The 8,013-nt window shown below is 42.9% G+C and overlaps 1 protein-coding gene across 1 annotated transcript in view; it reads right to left on the minus strand.

Moving 5' to 3' along the window:
* Window positions 1–8,013, minus strand: part of VAT1L (vesicle amine transport 1 like) — a 178,018-nt gene that overhangs the window by 65,317 nt on the left and 104,688 nt on the right. The window lies entirely within an intron of this gene.

Here is an 8,013-nt window from a genome sequence, read left to right on the forward strand (position 1 = left end):
TAGATAGGGGATGGCTTATAAGAGTCTTTCTTAACCACATTAGGCAGAGTTGAGTTCCTCTTATTTGATACTGTTATATCATATGAACTTCTCTCCGTACTGAGATTGCAACACTATATTTTAATCATTGGTTTCTATTTCTAGTTTACCATCAGTTGTTTTTTTCCTTGAGGTATTTTGATTTTCTAGCTTTTTTTTTTCATTTTTTTTTCTTTCTTTCTTTTTTTGAGACAAGTTTCAGTGGGGAGATCATGGCTCACTGTAGCCTCAACCTTCCAGGCTTAAGCGATTCTCTCATCTCAGCCTCCCCTGTAGCTGACACTACAGAGGTGTATGCCACCATGCCAGGCTAGTATTTTAGTATTATTTTTTGTAGAGACAGTGGGCAGTGGCAACATCTCTGTATGTTGCCCAGATTGGTCTCAAACTCCTGGACTCAAGTCAGGCACCCAGCTCGGCCTCCCAAAGTGCTGGGATCACAGGCCACAACCACTCCACCCAGCCTGCAGCATGCATTTCTTTCAATTTTCTAACTCTTCAGGGCCTTGTCCCAGGCTTGGGTATAAGTAGTAGGTGCTCAATGAAGACAAATACGCTTATAGATGCATGAAAAAATTAAAGTGCAACCATGTATAAATTGAAAAAAGAATTCTTATATAAAAATAGGGGCCAAGGAAGGAATCCATATGCTGCCCAAACAATATTTAAACCACATTTCTTGGCCCAAAGTTCTTATATCAGAAAGAAAAGAATGCTCTAAATCTCTGCCTAGGGAGTTTAGGAAGTGTTACAGATGGACCGATTGTTTCCCCCAAATTCATATGTTGAAGCCTTAAACCCCAATGCAATGGTTAGAGATGGAGGCTTTGGGAGGCATGGGAAGCACTTAGGGTTAGATGAGGTCATAATGGCAGGGGCCCCATGATGGGATTAGTGCCCTTTAAGAAGAGACTCCACAGAATGAGAGGACATTCTACAAGCCAGAAAAAGCCCTTAGGAGGAACCAAATCAGCTGACACTTTGATTTTGAAATTCCCAGTCTCCAAAACTGTGAGAAGCAAATTTCTATTGTTTACGCCATTCAGTCTATGATACTTTGTTATGACAGCCTGGGAAGACTAACACAGGAAGGAAATAAAGCAATAAGCTAAAAATCATGCCAACAGTAAAAACCATTAAAAAAGAAGCAGGATGTAAATGAAACCTCAGAACAGACAAACCACATGGATATACCCTTGGTGCCTTTAATGAAGAAAACAAAACAAAACAAAAAAAAAAAAACAAAAGCAAGTCAATAACACCAGGAATAAAATAGAAGAGTGTAAAATAATATATACAGAAGCATTAATCTTTTATGTGTTAAACTGGTGCAAAAGTCACAGCACTTTCTGTCATTACTTTTAGTAACAGAAACCGCAATGACTTTGGCACCAACCTAATAATTTTAAATATCAGGTAGCACTGAATGATCATTTCTAAAAATAGAAAACCACCCAAAGTGGTCTCCAAAGAATCAGAATTTCCAAGTCAAGATAGGGTGGTTTACCCAATTTCTCTGTAAGATATTTCAGACTGTGTTTTGTCCATTTTTGTATACCCTAGTCCAGTCCAACGCTTGGCTTTAAAATAGGTCTTCGGTAACTAGGTGTGCTATCATTATTTTTAGTATCTATTATAGGTTTTATGTATATTAATTTTCACTCTCAGAAACTCAGGCTCAGCAAGACTGTATTATATATAATAACTACCTGTTGCAAAGTGTATTACCAAAATTATTTTAAGAAGCCAAATGCATTTTTAAGCCTTGGACTCAAAATGAAAAAATAACCAAAAGCAAATCAAAGGTAGGGCTTACATAGCAGGGGGGAATATCATATTTTCTGTGAGCTTGTCATACATCTATTGTCATTCATCCCAAATGTACAGGTGAGAAAACTCCAGTGAGCTTAAGTTTCTTGGTGAATTCTCATTTATTAAATGAGATCTGAAACTAAACCCAGGAGATGTCTATTAAAAACAAAGATGCATTATGCTTAAAGACATTTTTAAAGAAGGGAATGGCACACATTAAAAGCATTATCCACTATGAGAGTATAAGGCATAATCTTTCTCCTCGGTTCAAGTGATTCTCCTGCTTCAGTCTCCTGTGTAGCTGGGATTACAGGAGTGGACTACCACTCCCAGCTAGGTTTTTGTGGTATTTTTGGTGGAGGCGGGGTTTCACCACGTTGGCCAGGTGAGTCTCATAATTATTCAAATGAGAATTATTGTGCAGTTCTTATACTACACGTGGCCTTCTGCCTCTTTTTGGCTGATTAGAACCAAGGATAAGGAAAGGAATAAGATGAGCTCATCAACCAGTAATATCTAGGGCTGTGTATGCTTTTTTGTTTTCTAATAGAATTTCCGTAAATTATAAACCTAAAAAGTTTGGATTTTTAAAATACAGCACATTGAAAGACCTGAAATAACTGGTGTTTATGTGATGTGAAAACACTGTCACGAACAAATCAGTTAAGAAAAGGGTGAATGACTTTGGACTGAAAAGCTGGCGGACAGCTTCTCTAAAATGCCTGTTAAGACTGCCATTTCCTCAGCAAACCATAATGAATGAGATGAACATTATCCTGAGAAACACCAAGAACAAGACGACCATGGAGAGCTGTTCTTGAAACTGGTAGCTCTTCTCTGCCCAGTTATGTTGGGCTGGATGCCGGTTAGGTTATTTCAGGTTAGGGGCAGGGGTGAGCAACAGTGGTTCATTTAATGTAATTTCTCTGATTAGAGTAGAGTGGGATGTTGTGCTGAGAGAGATCTGACGCCGAGTGGAATTGATCAGTGATGTGTGCCGTGGGGTGCAGGAGGAAGTGCTGATGACCTGCAAACTCGAGAGTTTGCCCTGCGTCTAAAGAGAAATATGTTCCACTTGTTCTGATAAGAGAATAAGTAAGAGGCATTTGATGGGACTTGGGTAACAATTCTTTTAAATGATTCTGTGATTATGGAGGAAAACCAGCAAAAAATGTATTACATACTGACTAAAAGGTAAGCTACTAGACACACACGCAACGCCATCTTGTTTGTATATCTGAACAACAGCCCCACCTCTGGGCCCTCTGGCCATCTCTTGCTGTGTGCTCTCCCCTTCCAGTCCTCGTTCACCCTTTGAACTTGATGCTTGCCAGCCATGTACTTTCTCCCTGTTGCTCTGTCAACAATGCCAGCCAGAAGCAAATGCCTCTTGCATTTTGCTGTGACCCCATGTCCCTGCTTAGAAAAGCATCATAACATGCCCTTAATTTGCTCATACAGGCCCATGAGCAGACTTGGAGAATTTATAATGATGACTGTGGGGGTTTGTGAGAGAGGGAAGAGATGCATGGGAGTAAAGCCAGGAATGGGGTACCTTCTGACAATAACAATGTTTTTGTTTAGGGTGGTACAATTACGGGCAATCTTTTTGCCTTTTTTCTATTTTCTTTTTGAGGCAGAGTCTCACTCTGCCAACGAGGTTGGAGTGCAGTGGCACAATTTCAGCTTATTTCAATCTCCACCTTCCAGGCTCAAGCAATTTTCGTGCCTCAGCCTCCCGAGTAGCTGGAACTACAGGTGTGCGCCACCATGCCTGGCTAATTTTTGTGTTTTTAGTAGAGACAGGGTTTCATCATGGTGGCCAGGCTGGTCTCAAACTCCTGACCTCAAGTCATCTGCTCATCTCAACCTCCCGAAGTGCTTGAATTACAGGCATGAGCCACCATGCTCGGTCTTTTTTCGATTTTCTAAATGTTGTATATTGTAGTTAAATATTTATGTAATATATTTCAATTGCAAAAAAAATTATGCTGGGGAAAAGGGAAAAATAAGCACATAAGCGAAGCACACAAATACACATAAATATAAGCAAACACATAGTCGCATGATCTCCAGAATAAGGAATGTGACTTGGATTCCCAGTTCTACCTTGTGTAAATTACCTTACTCAGTCTATGTTTATAACACACACCTATCTGTGTAATGAACATAACACCTGTCCTGCCTATCTCTGTGGTTTACTATGGGGCTTGATCCCCACAAAGGCAAGTAAATGCTATGCAAATAGAAGCTGTAGAGTCAGGTATAGCCTCTCCAAATTGTCACCTCTGCACTTCCCATCACAGTCTTGAGCATGGTAGCTTGGGAGGTAAATAAGCTCATGCGGAGCATGTCCAATTGTCAAACAATAAAAATGCAATGAAATTGGAGCCCAGCTGGTTGGTAATTTGTAGCTATTTGGGTGAGGCCGAAAGGGAGGTGTCGAGGCTCAAGCACTGGCCTTCAAGTCAAGGGGATCTGCTCTCCTCATCTGGGTCTTCTTGTCAACCCTGGAAAGGCTGGGTGACCATCACGTGGTTTTCAGCTGCTGATAATGGGAACAGAGCTTAATCACCACGTCCCCATCCTCACTCAGCTGGTATCGCTGAACGAACTCACTGAATGATGATATTTGTGAATGTGCCAGGGAAGCTATGAAAATGACACACGTTTTGGGAGGGAGGTGGAAAGGAAGAAGCAAACTGAAGTTGGATCAAGCACCCACTCTGTGGCATTTCTCTACGCAGCATGTGGTTTATAGTTTACACATTGCTTGCAATAGACTTTGAAACAGGCAGGAAGAACAAGGGTTACAGAGAGAGAAAACTAAGGTTTGAGAGGCAATGTCAGCTGTGGAATCACAGAGGTTAGGAACTAATGAACCAAGGCGTTCAAGCCCATCTCCTCACTGCAAATCAGGATGTCTCCAATCAGGGAGATGGGGTAACCAGGCTGAAGAGCTCAGGACAAAGTCATTGCCGATCCTGGAGGGAGTTGCGGCCTTAGTGACAAGCACAGCTTCAGGAGACAGCCAGTCTGAGAGCTGGGTTTTGGCTCCACCGCTTTTTGTCTCTGTGACCTTGACGAGGTCATATAATGCTCTAAGCCTCAGTTCTCTCATCTGTAACATGGGGTCAACAATAGTTCTATCCCTACAGGATTGCCTTGAGTCTGGATGAGCTAATGCACGTAAAGTGCTCAGCACAGAGCCTGGCTCTGGGCAGCCATCACACTTCAGCCACGATTGCCACTGTGTCATTTGTCCACGGATCCGCAGGCAGCTGCTCACTTAGAGTTTATTAAATGACTAACTGGAGCGTGGTACTTGCCTGGCAACACCTCCCAAAACATGCTAACAGTTTAGTAATCAGAGACTAGATGGTTGGAGGACTGGAGGAATGCAAACACCAGCATGTGTTTATCATTTGCGCGGCTCGGAGCTTCTGTTCCATAAAGCAGCTCCCACAGATCTGTGGAAATGAGTACAAGCACGAGGAAAGGGCACTGGTAAGCCTGTTTCCACCACAGCACTGGCACATCAGGGAGGAAACCAGCTCTTGGAGGTTTGCCTGCAAGGTGGTGGAAAGGCAGGGCCCCACACACCCTACCGCTTCTGATCTGATAGCAGAGGCTGGCTTGTACTGGGGGCCAGGGCATGCCCTAAGCACTGCGTGCCCAGCCTCATGATGTTTTCACAGCAGCCCCACAGAGGAGGCCCTGCTATCATCCTCATTTCACAGATAGCAAAAGCAAGGCTTAGGAAAGAAGTGAAGTCACTCTTCCAAGAAATCACAGCTATAACTTGTGGAGGGGGGACTTGAACTTAGTCTGGAGCCTGCCCTTTTAACCCTTACGCAAAATTGTATCTCTTTAGCCCTATATGATTTGCAAGGCATCTTTCATTTTTGATTATATCTGACTCACAATTTGTTACGGATGAAACCATGTCTCTCCCCTCTTCCCCAAATATTGGTATGTTGAAATCCTAACTCCCAGGGACTCTACTACAGCCTTATTTAGAAATGGGGGTTTTGGAGATGTAATTAGTTAAGAGGAGATTATACTGAAGTAGGGTGGGCTCTAACCCAACACTAGTGTTCCTATAAAGTGGGGGAATTTTGGAGATAGATGCATTCAGAGAGAATGCCTTGTGAGGATGAGGCACAGATAGGGATGGTGTGTCTAAAGCCAAAGAACACGAAAAATTGCCAGGATCTAGGAGAGAGGCATAGAACCAGATTCTTTGGTAACCCTCAGAAGGAATGGACCCTGCAGACACGTTGATCTGGACACTTCCAGCCTCCAGAACGGTGAGACAACACACTGCTGTTGTGTAAGCCACTTGGCTTGAGGTACTTTGTTAAAACAGCCCTGGCAAACTCATACACAACTGTTTTGGGAAATAAAGTCAGCTGTTACTATTTTGTAGGGGAGGAAAAGGAGGAAGAGAAAAATGAAGTGCTAAAGACTTGTGCTACCAAACAACTAGAAGTGGAAGGATTAAGAAACCCAGTTTGGGCGGATCACGGTGGCTCACACCTGGAATCCTAGCCCTTTGGGAGGCCGAAGTGGGTGGATCACTTAAGGGCAGGAGTTTAAGACCAGCCTGGCCAATGTTGTGAAACCCCATGCCTGCTGAAAATACAAAAATTAGCTGGGCGTGGTGGTTGGTGCTTGTGATCCCAGTTTCTCAGGAGGCTGAGGCAGGATCATTGCTCGAACCTGGGAAGTGGAGGTTGCAGTGAGCCGAGATTGAGCCATTGTGCTCCAGCCTGGGTCACAAGAGAGAAACTCAGTCTCAAATTAAAAATAAATAAATAAATAAATAAATAAATAAAAAATCCCAGTTTGTTGGGCCAAGTATTTATTTGCCCCATCCAATCAGAGCTGCTTCTGCACATTATGCCTCATGTCAGCAGAGTGGTTTACAGTGTACAAGAGTTCACATATGGACTCAGCTGATTGTATATTAATCATAAAATCCTATGCAGTAACAGGGAACATGGTAGTATCACCATTTGCAATGGCGGAAACTGATGCTCTGACAGGAGTGTGGATTCCAGAGGTGGGAGTAGTGGTAATATCCACAGCTTGTTTATCTGATGATATGTGACCTTTTATTCATGCGTTCTCTGATTTAAATGTATGTCCCAAGATTCATGAATCTTGGTCTGCAGCACAGTTATCTCTTTTACCTAGCAAATAGAGAATCTGTGATTAACACATCAGTACAGATATCTTGGAAAATTCTTGAAATTGGTCCCCTGTTGCCTTTCTGCAAATAAGATATATGAAGTAATTTTTCCATCAACCTCAAAGGCAAAGGGAACCTTTCCAGTCTTTGGAAACAGATCAGCAGAATCCTGGTCTGTGTCTTTTAAAACAAAGCCAAGAGCAGGGCGAGTTGACTCTGTCCCTGGTGCATAAGGAAATCCAGTTTTGTAAAGTATTTTCAGCTGAATGACAGGCGTAAAGGCAAGGACGAGCATTTTCTTTGTAACAGGAATATATTCAGAGCTGAGCTCCCAGAGTCCTCACAAAGAGTGCTGAGCTGTGAATAAACCTGATCCTGCAACACGCTGGTCTCTGGTATAGATGAAATTGTCTGCTTAGAACCTTGATGGGAGATGCTGCACCAGGCTATGAAAATGTGTGCCCTGAGGCCCCAGAAATCTTTTGTGGGGCACATTCTGTGTTTTCCTCCCTTGGCACCTTGCCGCAGAGCTCCTGACCTCAAATATCTCAACTCTCTGGGGAAATGCATTTGCAATGCACTGTAATGATAACAGCTAACGCTGAGCACTTACTCTCTGTCAGTCATTAAGCTAAGTACCTTTTGTACCTTAGGACATTTAATCCCTCCAAATAGAAACCGAAGGAAGGTAGCATTATTCTTTCCATTTTTCACAGGAAATTGCCAGTGCACATGTCAATGAGGAAGGCAAGCCCACGGGATCTAAAAGCAGTACTTCTTAACTCGGGGTTGGGATAATGGCAAGAGAGGGGAATGGTTTTGCAGAAGAGTCAACACCAGGGCTGAGTCTTAAAAGATGACCAGGAATTTTGCAGGAGGACAAGAATGGCTACATTCCCTGAATGAAGGGCCTGCCCACAGATGCCCTCCGGCCAAAGTTTTGTTATTTGCCCTCCAATTCACCAACA

Source organism: Saimiri boliviensis, chromosome 1 (assembly GCF_048565385.1).
Source record: "Saimiri boliviensis isolate mSaiBol1 chromosome 1, mSaiBol1.pri, whole genome shotgun sequence".
Classification (NCBI taxonomy): domain Eukaryota; kingdom Metazoa; phylum Chordata; class Mammalia; order Primates; family Cebidae; genus Saimiri; species Saimiri boliviensis.